The sequence below is a fragment of the Papaver somniferum genome, chromosome 1, assembly GCF_003573695.1.
Source record: "Papaver somniferum cultivar HN1 chromosome 1, ASM357369v1, whole genome shotgun sequence".
Lineage (NCBI taxonomy): Eukaryota > Viridiplantae > Streptophyta > Magnoliopsida > Ranunculales > Papaveraceae > Papaver > Papaver somniferum.
The window spans coordinates 131,871,406-131,889,873 of record NC_039358.1 but is presented as its reverse complement, the minus strand read 5'-3'; the positions used below and the strand labels follow the sequence as shown (position 1 = coordinate 131,889,873).

The 18,468-nt window shown below is 42.1% G+C and overlaps 1 long non-coding RNA gene across 1 annotated transcript; it reads right to left on the bottom strand.

Moving 5' to 3' along the window:
* Nucleotides 1-16,343: 16,343 nt before the first annotated feature.
* Nucleotides 16,344-17,845, bottom strand: LOC113332815. Its single transcript, XR_003351715.1, has 3 exons — nucleotides 17,632-17,845; nucleotides 16,849-16,914; nucleotides 16,344-16,655 (listed from the first exon to the last, which is right to left on the bottom strand). It is a non-coding gene; the product is annotated as an uncharacterized LOC113332815 (long non-coding RNA).
* Between the last annotated feature and the right edge of the window lie 623 nt (nucleotides 17,846-18,468).

Genomic DNA, 18,468 nt, shown 5'->3' with positions numbered 1-18,468 from the left:
CTGAGAACCTACTTCTTGACTCACTACATTCATGTCCCGTGCAAAACACCGTTGGAGGATGTTCTCAAGAGCGTTGGGAAAGTAGGAAGGATAACAAAATGGAATACTCATCTCGATCAGTTCAACATCATACATGAGATCCAACATTCACAAAAATCGCAGGTCCTGGCGAATTTTTTAGCAGATTTACCCCTGGAAAATGACGACGAAGTGAGGGGCATACCAGAAGTAGGGGACGGAAAAGATCCAGTTGATGTTCTCGAAACCACAAGCCAAAGACGATGGGAGGTCTTCGTGGACGGATCAAGGAATAGGGAAGGTGCAGGCATAGGCATCGTAATCACTACCCCCAATGGGGAAAGGATCGTACACACACTGAGGTTGGAATTTAAGGGGCATACCAACAACATCGTAGAATACGAAGCTGTGGCACATGCTCTGCGTTTAATAATAGAAATGGAAATAACCGATGTACGCCTGACAAGTAATTCACAAATAGTCATACGCCATATAGGACTAGAATACAATGTCTACGATGACACCCTCTCTGCATACATGGATTTGGTCCAAACCTTAGACTCACAGATACCAAGCATAAAATTCTGACACCCGTGCAGAAAATATCTCAGGCATGACGACGCCTTGGCATACATATCATCCATGCTGAAAGATGAGAATGTTAAAGCCATAAAAATAACAAGAGTATATGAACCTTCGATCACCCCATAGCAGTCCTTCGCTACAAATCGTGAAGACGATGTATGGGAGGACATTGGTGACGACGATGCGGGAGAGGATATCGCTGAAGATTTCATGGAAGACGACATCATGACAAGGGAAAACGAATATGAGGACTTCAACAATGAAGAAGACTGGAGAACCGAGATTCACCTTTACCTTGAAGAAGGTACGCTACCTGCGGACTTGAAGCAAGCCAGAAAGATACAATCAAAGGCAGGGAGGTACGATCTTCGTGGAGGAGTATTGTACAAAAAATCCTTTCTCGGACCACTACTACGATGTCTATCAAGAGAGGAGGGGCATATTTTTTTAAAAGATATCCTTTATGGGGAACCACAAAGGATAAAGCAAAAATGCAGATAACCACAGCGGAACGAGATCACTGGAGGATAAAGCAAAAATGCAGGAATACTACTGGCCACAGAAGATCCGAGACGCCGCTAGGATGTCCAGAAGATGCGAAGAATTCCAGTGGTTTACTAAGAAGATTCATGCTCCTGCAACAAAGTTGAATTCTGTAGATAGTCCTTGGCCATTTTCAAAATGGGGCATAGACATCGTAGGCCACCTGATCGAAGGGTCAGGGAAAAGGCGATTCTTGATCGTATCCACTGACTACTTCAGCAAGTGGGTGGAGGCCAAAGCCCTATCTAGAATCTGAGACGTGGATGTATTCACATTCATCTTTCAGAACATCATTTGCAGGTTTGGCATCCCCGCAGAAATTGTCTCTGACAATGGAAAGCAACTACAAGGGAAAAACATAGATATGCTCTTCGATACTTTCAAAATTAGGAGGAACGAGTCAACCCCCATTTACCCCCAGAGTAACGGCCAGGCATAGGATACAAAGAAGACCCTTGGGCTTATTATCAAGAAACAATTGGACGAACACAAAGTACGATGGTGTGAACAATTACACAACGTGTTATGGGCGTACCGAAAAACACGAAGATACGCCACAGGTGAATCCCCATTCCTCCTCACTTACGTAGACGAAGCAGTCATCCTGACAGAAATCATCATGCCAACTACAAAAACCGAAGCCTGGGAAAAGAACCTCACAAAAGATATGATGCTGGAAAGGCTCGATGATCTAGAATAAAGGAGGGAGACGACACTACAAAGGATGGAAAACTACCAACGAAGGCTATCCAGAGAATACAACAAGAAAGTTAAGCTTAGGAATTCTGCAGAAGGACAGTATGTGCTAAGAACCATACCACAAAACCAGCGAGAGAAAAAGTGGGGCAAGTTAGCACCATCATGGGGAGGACCGTTTATAATACATGGGATCGCCGGGAATGGATCCTACTACCTGCGTAATCTGAAAGGAGAAGTCCTCAGACACCCATGTAAAGCTAAATACCTCAATCCATATTATCCATAAGGCAGCGTAGTTCTTCACCTGCGTGAAGAGTACCAGAAGAAGAAGAAGACAACATACCCGCTCGACGTGTTTCTATCTCTGGACGAGGAATAGCAGACCTCACCTAATCAATTAAACAATTTTTTTTGCAAAATAAATCTATTGGGGAAAGTATCAATATACAATCTCTCGGGACTCCCCTATCAGGGTCTATAAGTGTACGACCATGGGGAAGGCTTCCAGCAGAAAGAGATACCCAAACATGCAACAAGGCAGCGGTTCAGCGGAATGTGTTCCTGTAAATATTTTTAATAACGCATCACATATCCAGAAACGCTGCATCAACCCCCACCGTTTGGTGATCCTCTGGACAAGGGTTAGCCAGCGGGGTGACAGGTCCAAAGTCAATAACAAAGGTGCATACCTTCGTTACCGCAGTCAAACACTTTTTATTATCTAATTTTGAATATTTACTTACTCGTTGCCTAAAATTCAAATAAATTAAGGATGCAGATAAAGCAGAGTTGTACGTATCCAAATAAAAGATGATCCATTCCAGAAAAGTTGATTACAAGCTCGGGAAATTAAGAAACAAAAGTAAAACAAGATGCACAAAAAATGGCCCAAAGCCAAGTAATCAACAAAGATCAACATTCTATAACAAACACAGAACCTTACTTCCCCTTGAAAGGCTCGACTCGATCAGCATGATTCTTCGATTGAGACGAAGGAACACTCCCCCCCCCCCCCCCCCGAAGAAGGACTTGAGGAGCTATCCAAAGTCTCAGGCATAGGACGACGAGGATACTTCTTAACAATATTATATTCCTGCATAAGGTTCTGTTCGATCTTGGTTAAAGTATCGTTAATCTCCTCGGCCAGTTGACAACGAGCCTTATGAGTAATCACGGTAGTTTTGAGCTCGGATTGCGACAACAAAGATGACAAGAGGGCCACCTCCTGGGATGCTTCCTTCGCCGCTACATCCCTAGATCCATCCAGCCCTTCGAAATACTTGGTTTGACTCTCCTGGTACACTAGGGAAGATTGAGCCTTTCAAGCTTCTCATTTGCAAGGTTAAGTTGTCCCTCGAGCTCTGAAAAAGGAAACACAAAAGGATTAGAAGGCTAGAGTCACAGAACCACTCACAACCCAATAAATGTATACCTTCGACTCTAGCCGAAGCTATCTCATATTCATTAACTACAGCGTCCCGAGCTTCGTCAAGAAAATCATACTCCTCTGAAATTTTCTTATAATCCAACTGAAGAGTAGTAAGAGCAAAATGACACTCATCCAACTCTATCTATTTCATGGAGTCTAAATGACGAAGATGATCAACTTCGTTATTCATTTTTTCTATACCCTTAGTAAGCCTGTACATATTAACTTCAAGATCCTTCTCAGAACCCACTAAACGAGCAACATTGGCCCGAGAAACGGTCAAAGCATTACTAAGGGCAAAAGCCTAAGTACTTGCATCATCTCTCTCCCGAACAAGTCGTTGTATATAGTCCTGGACTTCAGGATCGTGGGAGGATCGAGCTTGATGCAACTCTTCTTCCAAGTCTTCTACCTTATCTTCCAAGCGAGAAACATTTTCATGGGCCTCACGAAGATTTTCCCGAGTCCACAATAAAGCATCGCTAAATAAGCGGCGATCAGAGTTAAATATATTCTGCATATCGACCATTTGTTCCCGCCTTTCTTGATGTCGTGCTGCCAGTTCGTTATGTTCATCAGCTCGGGCATTCCACTTCTCAGCTTCACCTTTAATCTTCGTTACTAATTCCTGAAGTCGAGAAGCTTGACGAGTCCTCTCACTTCGAAGCCATGTTAACTCTCTGACATCACCCGCTGAAGATAGGGCGGGGAGACTCAGACAGCACGCTAAGGAGACGAAAGAGAGAGATGAAGGGGATAGTAGAAAAAGAAAACAAACCTTTAGAAGACGAAGCATCGTTGTGGGCCTTCTCCAACTCACTACGAACCAATGCAAGCTCAACATGAAGCTTCTCCTCTTCGTCTCCAAGATGCTATTTCCCCTTCAGACGGTTCTTCAGTTCCAATATCTCCTTGTCCCTAGCAGAAATAAGCACTTCAACGACATTTAACTCTTCTTCCCTATGACGAATCTTTGCCTCCAGCTTGAGGGCCTTCTCCTTGAAGAATTGGTACAAAGTATTGTTGCAATGTTCACTTCTCATTATCTGCAATGATCACGAACAAAAAATAACCATCAATAAAGAGGTATATCAGCAACAAAAGAAGTAATCAACGATGACTTACTTCAAGACACGTTGTTGGGGATAACCATACTAGTACCCATCGACGATAGCCATCATGCTAGCGATGAAAGAAGGGGCATCGCCCAGTATGATGGTAGAGGTAGCTCCCAAATATTTCTCCCAACTTTCGGCAACATCATCGGGAGATGAAAACTGCATCCTTTGGTGGGTAAAGGAATCGGAGTATTTTTCGCCAGGTCTCGCCGGGGCAGGGTTCGGCGCAAACATCAGATTTTTCTTCATCAACCAATTCAGTATGACATCATCACCATCCTGCATCATGGATCTATCAAAATCCTCCGAAGATGCACCAGCAGAAGTTCCAATATCAGCCACATCCCCTTGACCATTGGAACTCTTCTTGGGCCCGACCTCCTCGTTAGCACGAGTATCATCGCCCTCACCGCCTAAATTTTCCTCCTGATCAGATTCCCTTTCACCACCGGTCCCACCTGCTTTTTCGCCACCAGTCTCAGTTACTCCCCCGCCAGCGGCCTTCTCACCTTCGCCCCCGAGAACATCCCATTCATCATTTGGCGAAACCAAAGAAAACTCCTCAGCTAGCCCCATGGCAGCGTTAATATCCATCGGACCTTCAGCGGAATGAATTTTACTAAAAGAAAATTCTAGAGTAGGGTTTGTTGGCTGAAGATCAATATCCTCATTCCCATAATCTTGCACCGATCCAATAGGGGGATAGTTCGTAGGAGTGTCAGACATAACTCTCTCCCCACCAATGCCATCAGGGGCATTCGCCCTTTCGTTGGCGCCACAATCGGTATTTTCATCCTTCTCACGATTATGAGGAGAGGTATCTGTTCGTTCCTCATCATCGGTAACATATTCTTCATCCTCGATATCCTCATCATTTACGGGGCTGGTAACCTCATCATGAATGTCTGTTTCCTCCACAGGGGCAGTGGAAGACTGAATCGTGCATATCTTCTTTTTCTTCTTTGCCTAAGGATATAAAACTCAACATGTCAGTACAACAACTATTTTCTCCATGCTTCGAGTTACCTTAAACTAAGAAGAAACGGGGCAACATAAGGGACCATACCTTGGCAGCGGCATTACCCTTCAAAGGAAGGACAACATCGGAGCTTTCGTCTTCATCAGCAGCGTCAACGGCATAATCAAAGTTCATACCGTCGAAATTCAATGCCAGGGGCAGAAGTCACCGTAGCGAGTTGGAGCGCTATCACGAGGCTGACTACCAGCAACAGGACGCCATCCATGCTGACCAGGCACCCATCCATAAGCCCAAGGACCAACAACTTCGATGACTGTGGAATGTTATTCATAATCATGGTCACGCTTAAGCTTTTCACGGTTGGGAAAAAGCTTCTATTGAGAAGTCCCTTCGGTACCAGGAATGTAGCGAAGCTTTGAACACCCACTTCACTTAAAAGACGAACTTCACCATGAGAAGCAGGAATCGTACGAAGACCTACACTCCATGGCTTGCGATTTCTACTATTGACGTAATCTCCAAAAGAAGCGCTAAAATTTGCAGGAGTATACAAATATCTCTCAGCGGGATCGGGAGCATAGCAGGTCATCATCGTCTCACCCTTGCTTCGAAGATAACACTCCTTCAAAGTACGAAGATAATTCCCACTTAGCTGCACTACCGAGCGACAATGAGTATTATGAGTAGAACCTTCGCGATCGGCCAGAACATCATAATAAAAGGAATCCCCCGACTTATACAAGGGCAGCATCGAACCCGCTTCGAAATCCCCCACAGTAGTCATCAAATGAAGGTCATCGTACTTATAGTTCACAATCATACCATAGGTAAGATCATCGTCTGGTGCATAGAACTTAACATCAAAGAACTCGAGGCCATGCTTCTCCTTGAGTACTTCGAGATCAACATGCTTGAAAGTAACCTTTTTCTTTCCCATCGAAATTCTTCGTATGACCAAGGAAGTATCATGGCTAGCAGGTCTACTCAACGATGGATTCTTCGTCTTAGGAGGACTTATATCTGAACCTTTTCTTTTGACCGGTGGATTCCTGGGAGGGTCAGCCACGGGCGTAGCAACTTTAGCAGAAGACTTTTTTACCGTAGCAGTAGATTGCGAATCTTTAGACCCCGAAGGAGGCATCGTGGTTTGAGGAGGCATGGATCGAAGAGGTTGAGAAGTCAGCGGTTCGACACGATGGGAAGAAAAGTGTTGCACATTTCTTGGATCCACACGTTGGGAAGAGGGATGAGCCACAGGACGATTAACCGCATATTGAGACCCCTTCGGTGGATCCCCTTTCTTCGTAATAGAAACCCTTGGACCCGAAGATGACGAAACTTTCTGTGCTCGTGGATCTGGTTGGAAATGCTTAGATGGACCACCCTTCGGTGGAGATATATCTGGATTTCTATGTGGAGATATGTAGGGGCTCGATGGCGGAGTTTGGTAGGGACCCGATGACGATCAGAATACCTACGAGGGGAAAGAAAGTACTACAAAGATCAGATAAAGCAAATAATCAAAAATCTAAATTTTGCAAACTTTCACAGTTCATCCGAAATATCGACAGGGGCACAGAGACAAATAGACTAACAGAAACGACAAAACCTAATTCGTTCATAACTGTCAAAAATAAGCTTCAACGACCAGTAGAGAAGTCTTAAGTCTTTGCGATAAAGAACAGGTGCAAGTATATATAATTTCGTATATTTTGTTCTTCATCGCAAAAACCTAGATACAACAGCAGAAAGATGAATATCAACTAAAAGCTATAACAAGATGATGAACACCACACCTGGATAAAATGCGGTTTCAACAATCAGAGGTGGACAGGATCGAGACTATTGAAGAACAGTGACAGCGGCTTAACTCAGAGATTCTTGTCAGAATGAGTCGAAATTTTAACTGAGAGAATCACGAGCAGCAGCAGTTAAGAGCTAAAGAACAAAAGAGAAGAACTTGAAGAGAGAATGAAGAGCCAGGGAGAATGAAGAGTTATGAACTGACAAGGAATGAAGAAGAATAAAATTTATTGAATTTATAACTTCTCTCATATTTTTAACAAGAAAAAACCGTCCCACGAATCAAGGGGAAGTTAATACCAATAGTGGGAACGTGCACCAAGGATAAGGAGAAGTTAAGGAGGAGAGATGAATGTGAAGGTGGTTTTTCTCCAAACTTTGACCAACTTAAAGCTTAGAGAAAAGGGACAAATTGTATGCACATTATTCATCATCCACCACGTGTTGAAGGGAGTACACGTGGAAGACACGCAACAGTGAGACATCAAGATATGATGCCACCCAACACCCAGGGGACCTCTATCGCCTATATCTGTTCGTCATCACAATGATCCAATGGCTCAGGATCAGGGAGCACTGAAGGAACGAGCCACCGCGAAGTACTGAAGAGCACCCAAAGATATGCTTTATCCCATCTCGAGGCATATCCAAGATCAACGGAGAAGATTAGCTCCACTGACAAAGATGTGATAGGGGCATCAGACATCTGTCTGACGCGTGCGGACCGCCCCAACCAGTCGCATTAAATATCATAGGTATAGGGTACGTGTCAGCAGATCTGTGGAAGAAAAGGAGGTGACCCTTCGTAACCATACAAAACCGATGGAGCCTTCGGTCGAGAACGAAGATACCAACGGGATCAGCACAAAGATCAAGAAGATAAGGCTGCAACTGTCTCTAATGGTGGACCTCATGTATCATCCCTATAAATACCCCCCTTTACTGAGAGAGGAGGGGTCGACCAACTGAGAGTAAGAGAACAGGAGAGAGAAATAGGAAGAGTAAGTATGAGATCTATTTCACCTCTATCTTCATGATTCACACAAATTCATTTTGACTACCCTTGTAATTCCAAATACATAGTGAAACCCCAACCCCGTGGACGTATGCCTTAGTGCCGAACCACATAAATCATTGTCTCATATATACTTCAGCACTTTATTTTCTACTTTTGTTATTATGCTCTGTGATACCATGCATCGTGCTCATAAGGATAGCTGAATTACATTCTCATGACTAGACAAGGACGAGCCCGAAGGCTCCGAGTCGATGAGTCATCGTGGTTGTGCCATTTTACATCTACTTTATTCCCCATAAATATTTTATACACACTGCGGTTATTGTTTGTGAACACGTGGATGCCATCGATATTTATGTGTTCACAGCCACGTAGCATGGTACGAAACCATAGAGGATATTGACCACCCCAAGGCTTGATTGGATTGCTTATTCCCGTGGATTTCCAAATTTGAAGAGAGAATGCCTCAAAGATCATGTGAACCGGCCTGATATGGCCACCCTGCTATTACGTGGGTAGGTGACAACAATGTGATCAAACTCGGTCAAGCTGTCCGAATTTTACGACCCTGGTTAATTGCCGAGACGAATTTTTAAATTTTATGAGACGATATTGTTAAGGAAATCGAGATCTTTCCGAGATGAGTTAGCGAGTTGATGGGCAGTACAACGATGTTTCAGCAAGCTTCCCCTTTGTTAATGTTAGTGACAACACTATCAATTACATATGGATTTTAAAATAAAATTTCTTGATTTATTGAATCTTCATTACTGTTGAATTATTCGTTCTTCGAGTTCTACTAAGATTCTACATGTGTTTGTTCAGTTCGTTGTTGTTGAAGACCTGTAGCGATAATAACTTATGAGAATATTCAAGTTAGAGCATTTAAAATAAATAATCAATCTACTAAATGGTTGCTATGCACAGTGCTTAGTATTTTTACCTACTTCAAATCATATTGTACCAAAACTTCAAACCACTATTATGGTGATATATTCTCTCCCTTAGTCTTTACTTATCTTGTTTTGCTAGACAAGTTCACTTTAATTATGAAAGTATTTAAAGCTATGTCTTAGTAAATTTCTACAGAATAGTTCTCCCACTTTTGTCAAGATTTGACAAAGTTTTCGAATGGGTGAAGATGTGTGATGGACCGGAAAATTTCTCCTAGCGCGTCAGGGCGCATAGGCCATAACTCCCCTGATGCGATACTATGATGCCACTAACCGTGCCTTAATATTAGGAAAATGCACGTTCATTTGCGCTTGCAAACATGCTCGTGGAGCATGATGCAGCTAACTTAGCTTCCACACCATTCCAACTTACCCTTGTTCTGCAAAAGGTTTAAAGCCATAGAGGATAATTCCTATGCATCTTACATGCATCAGTGGCTCTCGAGTCCAATGTACGAATAGAACATGCCTTGAACTTACGCATAGGCCATTACGGCCTATTTTTAGCTTCTTTACTTAGCTTAGGCATTGCTGAAATCATGCATTGGTCTTTCTCGTGCCAAGGGTGCATCAATCAGGCTCATGACGTACTTTATTTATCCTTATGCAAGCTCCGCTAACTTGCATTTCGATGTAGCTTACTTTCTTGGCGATGCCCAATGCATCATTGGTGCATGCCTACACCGAACGCCTTGATAGGAAGTACGAACATCCAAAGAATGGAATGCAACTCGCCTCATCAAGATTGGCCACAATCATCTGTTACATCATAATGCCGAGACAAATGATATGAGAGGCCAATATGTCGTAATCATCCCTCAATTAGATGATATGAGTGACAAAGTGTTGGACCGACAATGATGCAACTCATTGCGGCTGCCTACGTACCCTTCCCTACTCTAGAGGGATCAAACACTGACCGTAATTCATCCTCTAAGAGACAACAACTTAAGCCAACTCATGTTGCAAGGCCGTGGCCAAGCAATAATGATAATGGCCTAGTCCGTGTAGGTCGTTCCGTCAAAATGCATCCAAGTGATGCATATTTAGTCCGCGGCATGGCATAGTGATGCCTAAGCATCATATGCCCCATTGGAAAGGCTACACAACTATAAATGAGGCCTAAGCATCATTTATTCTCTTTCGGCTAAGCTGTGAAGCTTACTTGGTGCATGGTCCGCACATGCACCTTCCACCAACTACCTCTCCCAAAAGACATTTTTACAACTTAGATTAGCGGAGGAAAACGACTTCACCAAGTCCACTTTTGAGGTGCTTGCTTCACTATTCATGGTCGTTGCCATGTATTTCTAAATAAGCGGCCATGGTGGATGTACATTCAGTTCTGGCCCATAAGCCAATTCCAGTGTCCGTCCATGATGGCTGAAAATTTCCTAAGCCAGCCTGCTATGGCCTAATGCAACACACTAAACTGATATTGGCCCTAGGCCAATGACATGGTAATGTGCTATGTTAGCACTAGCTTTTATCAAGGCCATCTACCCAACTGGAATAATGCACCGTTTGATGCGACATTGGCCTTTAGATAATATACCCACGCAATATGCCATTTTTGGCACCGTATTGGCCTAGGACAATGTTTCCTTTATTACGCAACAGAAAGCTTTGGATGAATCTTCATCCCAGACCATGGCGCATCTTTGAGCATGCGCCATGCTAAAAAAAACGGGGTGTTACATCATTCACCCCTTTAAAGAATTTCATCCCCGAAATTCAAAACAAAAACTATTGTGGACAAACTCTTCGATTTGGATTCCTGAGCAAAAGTCCCATATCAGATGCTCAGAAATCACATGGTTTCTTTAGTTTGTCATGAAACATCAATTAGGACCTTATGAGAAAACGTCCCATATCGCATACTCAGGAATCCAAAAAGAGTCCACAACGTTAACGAGAATCTCAATTGGACAGTTGCCAAAAGGATATCTCAACACGGTATACTGAATGCGCATCCCATACTACACACTCAAGAGTCCCTAAAGTTCACAAAGTTGATGCCAACAATTTATAGTACTATGTGTAACAAGATCCAGTTTCCCACAGTCCCTGATGGTCATCCAGGTTGCCACTCGTAAGTGGGATGCTAGATGGCCTGACAACGCACGTCGTTGGCCAGTTTTCAACATGTGGGATGATCAGTCTCATTGTATGCCTACCGTTCTGATCAGTCTTCTAGATATCCACTCGTAAGTGGGGTGCCACTTATGACAGGAAAACTCATAGTAATTAAAACAAGCTCAACTTGATTCCTAAAGTAGCTGGCAAACTCTTTCCGCAAAAGTTTTACTACTCTCCAACTTTAAGGTTTTCATTCAAGGAAGATACTCGCTAATGAGTCCACTCCGCACTGTCCCTAGAGTTATTTCAAAACTGGTTCTGATATCAACTGTGATGGGCCGGAAAAATTCTCCTAACACGCCAGGGCGCATAGGCCATAACTCCCCATATGCGCCAACCAGGCCTTAACACTAGGAAAATGCACGTTCATTTTCCCTTGCAAGGATGCTCGTGGATCATGATGCAGCTAACTTAGCCTTATTATGCAAAGGGTTTAAATCCATAGAGGCTAATGTCGATGTATCTTACGTGCATCACTGGCTCTCGAGTCCAATGTAGGCATATGACATGCCTTGAACTTACGTGCATCACTGGCTCTCGCCTCATCAATCTTGGGCACAATCATCTCTTGCATCGTAATGCCGAGCCAGATGATATTAGAGGCCAATATGCCGCAATCATCCCTATATTAGATGATATGAGCAACAAAGTGTTGGACCGACTGTGAATACCGATATTCTCGTGGGCACGTGTCATGTATCTGGCGATCGTGTACAAGTTAACAAAGTATCCCTAGCGATACACATGTATCTGATAAGTAGCATATCTATTCATGATCTACTTTACCCCATCTCGAGGAAGGATACCTCTACGGCTTAGATGGTAAAGTAGATCCTAGCATAGGGAGGTGGCAGCTGTCGAAGGGGCAAAGGTAGCTAACATATCTAATCAAAATTTAATGTCGCGAGCCTTATCTACACGTTTAGTCAAAGCGCGTGGAGGAAAAGTGAGATGGCATTGTTTGACTGGCGAAGGCATGCGGTGAACGAAGGTACAACCTGTAATAATGTTGGGGAGTTCATGAGGGAACGTGGGTCAACTGAGGAGGCAGCACTCGACTGGAGAAAGTGTGCGGCCAATGAAGGTACCATTTGTAAGGAAGATATGTGACGGACCAGAAAATTACGCCTAGCGCGCTAGGACGCGAAGGCCATAACTCCCCCGGTGCGCCATAATGATGCTACTTACCGGGCCTTATAGCTAGTCAAATGCACGTACATTTTCCCTTGCAAGCATGCTCGTTGAGCATGATGTAGCTAAATTAGCTTCCACATTGTTCCAACTTACCCTTGTTTGGCGAAGGGTTTATTAAGAAAACAAAAACTTTCCTAAAACGGAAAAAACGGTCTTTTGAGGCCCTAAATGATGGAATTTGGCTAAACTTACAAGACCGTGATACATAGTATCACGTCTTGATCATTGGTTTGTTTCCAATTAATTTAGACCCTTCTTGAGCTAAATTACGACACTGGGACTTTTTAGCCTCCAGATAGGATGTAGCTTGCTCATATGCATCAACTTGTCCTTCTCGTGCCAAGGGTGAAACTATCAGGCTCATGCCGTACTTTCCTTAGGCTTATGCAAGCTCCGCTAACTTGCATATTGATGTACCTTACTTTCGAGGCCATGCCCAATGCGCCATTGGTACATGCCTAAGTCGAACGCCTTGATAGGAAGTATGAGCATCCAAGGAATGGAATGCAACTTACCTCATCAAGTTTGGCCACAATCATCTCTTGCGTCGATCTACCGAGACAGATGATATGAGAGGCCAACATGCCGCAATCATCTCTCAATTAGATGATATGAGCGATAAAGTGCTGGACCGGAAATGCTGCAACTCATTGCGGCTGCATAGTAACCTTACCTACTATAAAGGGATCAATCACAGACCGTAGTTCATCCAAGAAGGGACAGTACCTTAAGCCAACTCATTTGTGAGGCCGTGGCCAAGCAATAATGGTAATGGCCTAGTCCGTATAGGCCGTTTCGTAAAAATGCATAAAGGATATGCATCATCGAGCTCGTGGCATGGCATAGTAATGCCCATGCTTAAAATGTTCCATTGGCAAGTCTACGCAGCTATAAACGAGTCCTAAGCATCATTTATACTCTTCCGGCTAAGATATGAAGCTTACTTGGTGCATAGTCCGCATATGCACCTTCAACCAAGTCCCCCTCCATATATACGTTAACTTGACATTTTTACAACTTAAATTAGGGGAGCAAAAATCATTCATCAAGTCCCAAGGCCGTGATGGCCGCACATGACTCCCCTAGCCAAATGCAATGTACGGCCGTGATGACTGTACATTCAGTTATGGCTCACAGGCCAATTCCAATGTCCGGCCATGATGGCTGAACATTTTCAAGGCCAACCTGCTCTGGCCTATTGCACACGGTAAAGCAATATTGGTCTTGGGTCAATGACCTACGTAATGCGTCATTGTGGAGCTATTTCGTTCTAGGCCAGCCACCCAACTGGCCTAAAGCACCATTTAATGCATGATTGACCCTAATCCAATGTTCCTTTTACTACGCAATAGAAGCTTTGGATGAAGTTTCATCTCATGCCATGGCGCATCTTTGCGCATGCGCCATGCTAACATTTAGGGGTGTTACAAGATACATCAGGATACGATGGACCCCAAAGATGAAGAAGATGTTTCTGGATCAGAATGGGCTATAAATACCGAACTCCACCAACAAATAAAGGCATTCAATACCCGAAGGAGAGAAGATCTAGTCTTAAGCTTATACCTCTTTAATTTTTAGAACTTAAGTATTTACTATAGCTTAAGTTCTCTCTATTACTTTGGGAAGCATTTAAGATCTTTGTAACGACCACACTTAATACAAACAATCACTCATTATCCCGTGGACGTAGACGAAAGTCGAACCACGTAATCTCTTGTGTCTCTTGATAACTTAGTAGCATTTACATTACCTCAGTGTTGTTCGTTATTATTTTCTTTATCTTGAGTACCTTCTACTACTTAACCATATCAGTTCAACTGAGATATCATTACTACTTAGTATTGGATTCTCTGAGCTGTATACATTACGTAGACTATGGGAAAAATAGTAGTCACAGTACAGGCTCCGTAAGTCTGAGTTATTGTTATCTTTTTTTTTTTTACAAATTTTTCTTTTGAAAAAGAGATCTTAGTATAAAAAGGATGGATCTCACTTCTTAGTGATACGTTCATCTTTTACGTAAGTTTTTCGAGTTCTTAGCCTCAAAAGACTTGCACTATTGTAGATCTACAAAGTTTTTTCTTAAACATGTTCAAAAAAAAAAATGTTAAACCTTTGTTCTTACGAGGAAGAACCTTTTCTGACAAAGTATCCTTTGGATCTGAATATCTCTGAACAGTAGGGAATCTCAGTGAAAGTTTAAGGAGAACAAACCTTAAAAAACATTTACTAGCTTCAAATCCTTAAGGATCTGATACCTTTTTCGATTCTTGTGAACATTTATTGACGCTTTTTCACGTCAGGTGTCATTTAAAAATTAAATACCCGTCTTTTCAAACCTCGTTTGGATAGTTTTCTAAAAAGCTGCTTAGCCGTCTTCTGTGTCAGAGCATTAATTGCTACTTTAACGAAGGCACCAAAATAGCAGACTTTGTCCTCTTAATCTGTGTTTTCAGGATAACCAAAGCCGAATGTATGCAGAAACCAAGTAATTGACCGTCAAGTTCACGACCTGTTGTTGCAAGAAGAAGATCCCAAAACCCGTCATGAACGAATCAAAGGAATGAAGCAGAGGACGGACAAAGCGAGATAGTAAGAAGAATAGCTTCTAATAGACCACCTATTCCTGCTGAAGGGATGGGGAAAACATCTGGAGAACAACCACCTTACGGCATGCCGTTACCGGAACCTGTTCGTGTTACCCATCCCCCTAATGTTAACGAAGGGTTAACCAGAACCTTAGTTCCTAACGGACGAGGGTTGGGAAATCTAACTCCAGCTCAGATCGATATTGATGCTCTAGTAATCAAAGAAGAGGTGGAAGACTCTGAGGACTCGGCTGATAGTACTCCTCAGGATGGTGGAGTTCACAACGAAGAGCAGATGGCAGCCAGGTGGCAGCTCTGCTACTATGCAACAAGGAGCATGAGGATGCGATGCACGTGATGGCTCAAGAAAACCATAACCTAAAAGATTTGCTGGAAGTGCAGATAAATTGTTCCCAAACTAACCCTCCCTGACAGAGGCGTGATCAAGTAGCTATCTCTGGGCGCCGAAGGGGTGGTTCTAACCCACCGAGGGCTAACCCACCAGGGGGATCTAGGAAAGCATGACACGATCCAAATGAGGTGGATCCAACACTAGTGGAAAAAAGATGCTTTAAGATAGTTCAGAAGTGTCGTATTAACGTGTTATACGACACTTTTGAGATGCCGCTGAAAGTGCTGTAGATTCAGCGTCTTTTCTGGAACGACACTTCTAGTTGACTTTGATTTACGATACTTTCTAATTGTCTCCAAGTAAGACATTTGGATAGAGTCGTAGATTTACTTTTATAATATAAAAAAAAAAATTGAAATTCAGCTGACTGAGTGCTTCTGACTGGATTAAATAAGTCTGAATTAAAATCAAATCACCCTGAAATAGAGCTTACAATTGAATTTATAAATTCAAAAGGCCATAAATTTAGATAAAAATCGATCATTGTGTTGGTTACACAATTCAGTTTACAGAGGTTCAAAATCACAAAAGAAAATAAATAAGCAAGTCATGAATTCATACAAGTCATCTACCTAAGTTCTAAGGTTCATAAACACGACCGCAAACCATTAAAACGAGATCCTGCCGGATGATGAATTGAGCCAATAATTGCAGAACAACACCCCTACAACAAAGAAAAGGTTTCAATACCACTGAAGTATAAACCAAGTGTGAAAAAATGACTGGAAATGATTATACTATGATGAAATTTGGATGATAGCACAGCAAGTAAATTCACAAATATAGAGCTCTCACTACATCCTTACCTAATTTCAACATCACAACAATTGAACAACCTAGCTAGTAAAAAGATGGAGTAAGCTACAAGACAGATTCCAACTAAAGCAGTTGTGAAGTCAGAATACAAGTTCAGAAATATAGCTAAAGCTATTCTAGTCTTTCTCATTATCTATTCCAAGCTCAGAAATATGGATTTGGTAATTCATTACAAAGATTGCATTACAATAAGACAAAAAGTTAAACATTGCTCTTAAGGTCGGTAGTATTGCCAATACATGGCCTCAAAACAGCTAGAGCAGAGTCACATAGACGAGGCATGAATTCATGATCAAGCAAAATGTTTGCAGCCTTCAAGTTGGTGTGAGCAAATAGATGGGGAACTTGTCTGAGTGAACTGGTTCCAGCACATCAAAAGAAAAATCTATCAGAACCTAAATAATAATTTTAGGGAATGTTACTTCATCAAAAAACAACTGCTGCAACAAAAATATGTGGAATACCAACAACAATGGCCCATCATTTGGTATTATCCATATGAACTTGTAAGTATCATCTTGTTCGAAATATCATAAATCTGTAAAATTTACCTGGCCATCAGTGAATAGGGCCTTGTTGATGGAACCAACAGAGAGCCCCCTCCTAGAAGGTTATCTCTGCACAGCAAAACAATAAGATTTAGTATCATGTTTAGAGCCTCATTGACCAAGAAGAACCTGATGTTTTTATAAAAGTACCCTATCAGATTGGGTAAATTGAAACAAGAAGAATAAAGAAAAAACTTTAGACTTCATAAATACTAAAAGCAACAGTTTCTGCCTTCGCATGAATATTCAAACTAGCTACAAATTTTGCAGACAAGAAAAGAATATATAGAAACCTGGAAATAGAAAGCTTAGTTACATGTTAGTTGTCAGCATGGACTAAATATCGATAAATATCACAAAAGGACTATCAGCAAAACCGATTCAACAATCAACACCATATTTTGACCATCAAAACATCATCTATGTTTGTTTTAATGCGTCTCGTTGAAGTGACAAATTCACCTTTTTAGACATACCTATATCATTTCAAGCATTTCTGTTGAGCTAGAATTTATGTATTCCGTGTAAACTGTTAAGAGTTGAACACCGCTTCTTGTCATCCGTTTCAGAGGGAAATAAGAAGACTCGGCGAATGGATTTTTCTGTTCATGTTAATTAGATTGTGTCACTAAAACTTTGTCATTCTTTTTGCTTTTTGATGGTGGACCTATTAACAAATAGGCTCATGCCAACTCGATATGTGGAATTGTCGATTCACAATGGCATATAAAATCCTTCCTTCGTTACAGAGAATTAGTATGTGTATAGGAATGTTTTAGCGCTAACCTCTGATTTCATAAGAGCTAGATCCATCCTTCTCATTCAATTCCAATAAACCTTCTTTCATAATCTACAAAATAAAAACAAAACCCATCATCATATCTTCAATAAATCAAAGCCTTATTTAAGAAAAATCCCAATAAACTGAAGAAGAAAAATAGAACGTGATACTTAGTTGAATCAAGGGGGTGAGAACCCCTAAAATCCACAATCAGACCAGAACCCCAACATCATTTTTGCCATAGGAAACATATATCAACAGATCTAAAAAAAATAAAATAAAAATAAAATGAACAAGTTAGGGATTAGAAGAATTACCTTGTGAACCACCACTAATTATCGATCGGTCTTCTAATAACTCCTACAACGACAACTTTGACTTAAGTCAAGTACATACTGAATGCGTTGTTGTAGAAGTCTACCAAAGTCATGCTGGAACGACATCTTGACTTTAGTCAGCGAGACTTTTGATATGTGGTTGTTTCCCAATATTTGATTTGTGTCGTTTCATTGTGTCTCATATAGCCCATTTTCCACTAGTGCAACTTACAGGCCCTCCCAGTCTTATTACGATGATACAATTTCAAGGGATGCTCACAACGTGGAGGTGGTCATGGAGCAAATGGAAAAGATGCGAAAAGAAATAAAGGATCGAAGACAGGCCAAGCATGCGCAAGGATAGAGGTGGTACTCCAAGAAGCAACAACATCTCCGTTTTCCTTTCGCATTTTGAGGGAGCCTATCCTTGCGAAATTCCCGGTACCTATGTTCCAAGCATACAATGCTACCTCTGATCCCGCAGCCCACCTACGGTACTACACTCGTGTCCTTGCCCATTGGGAA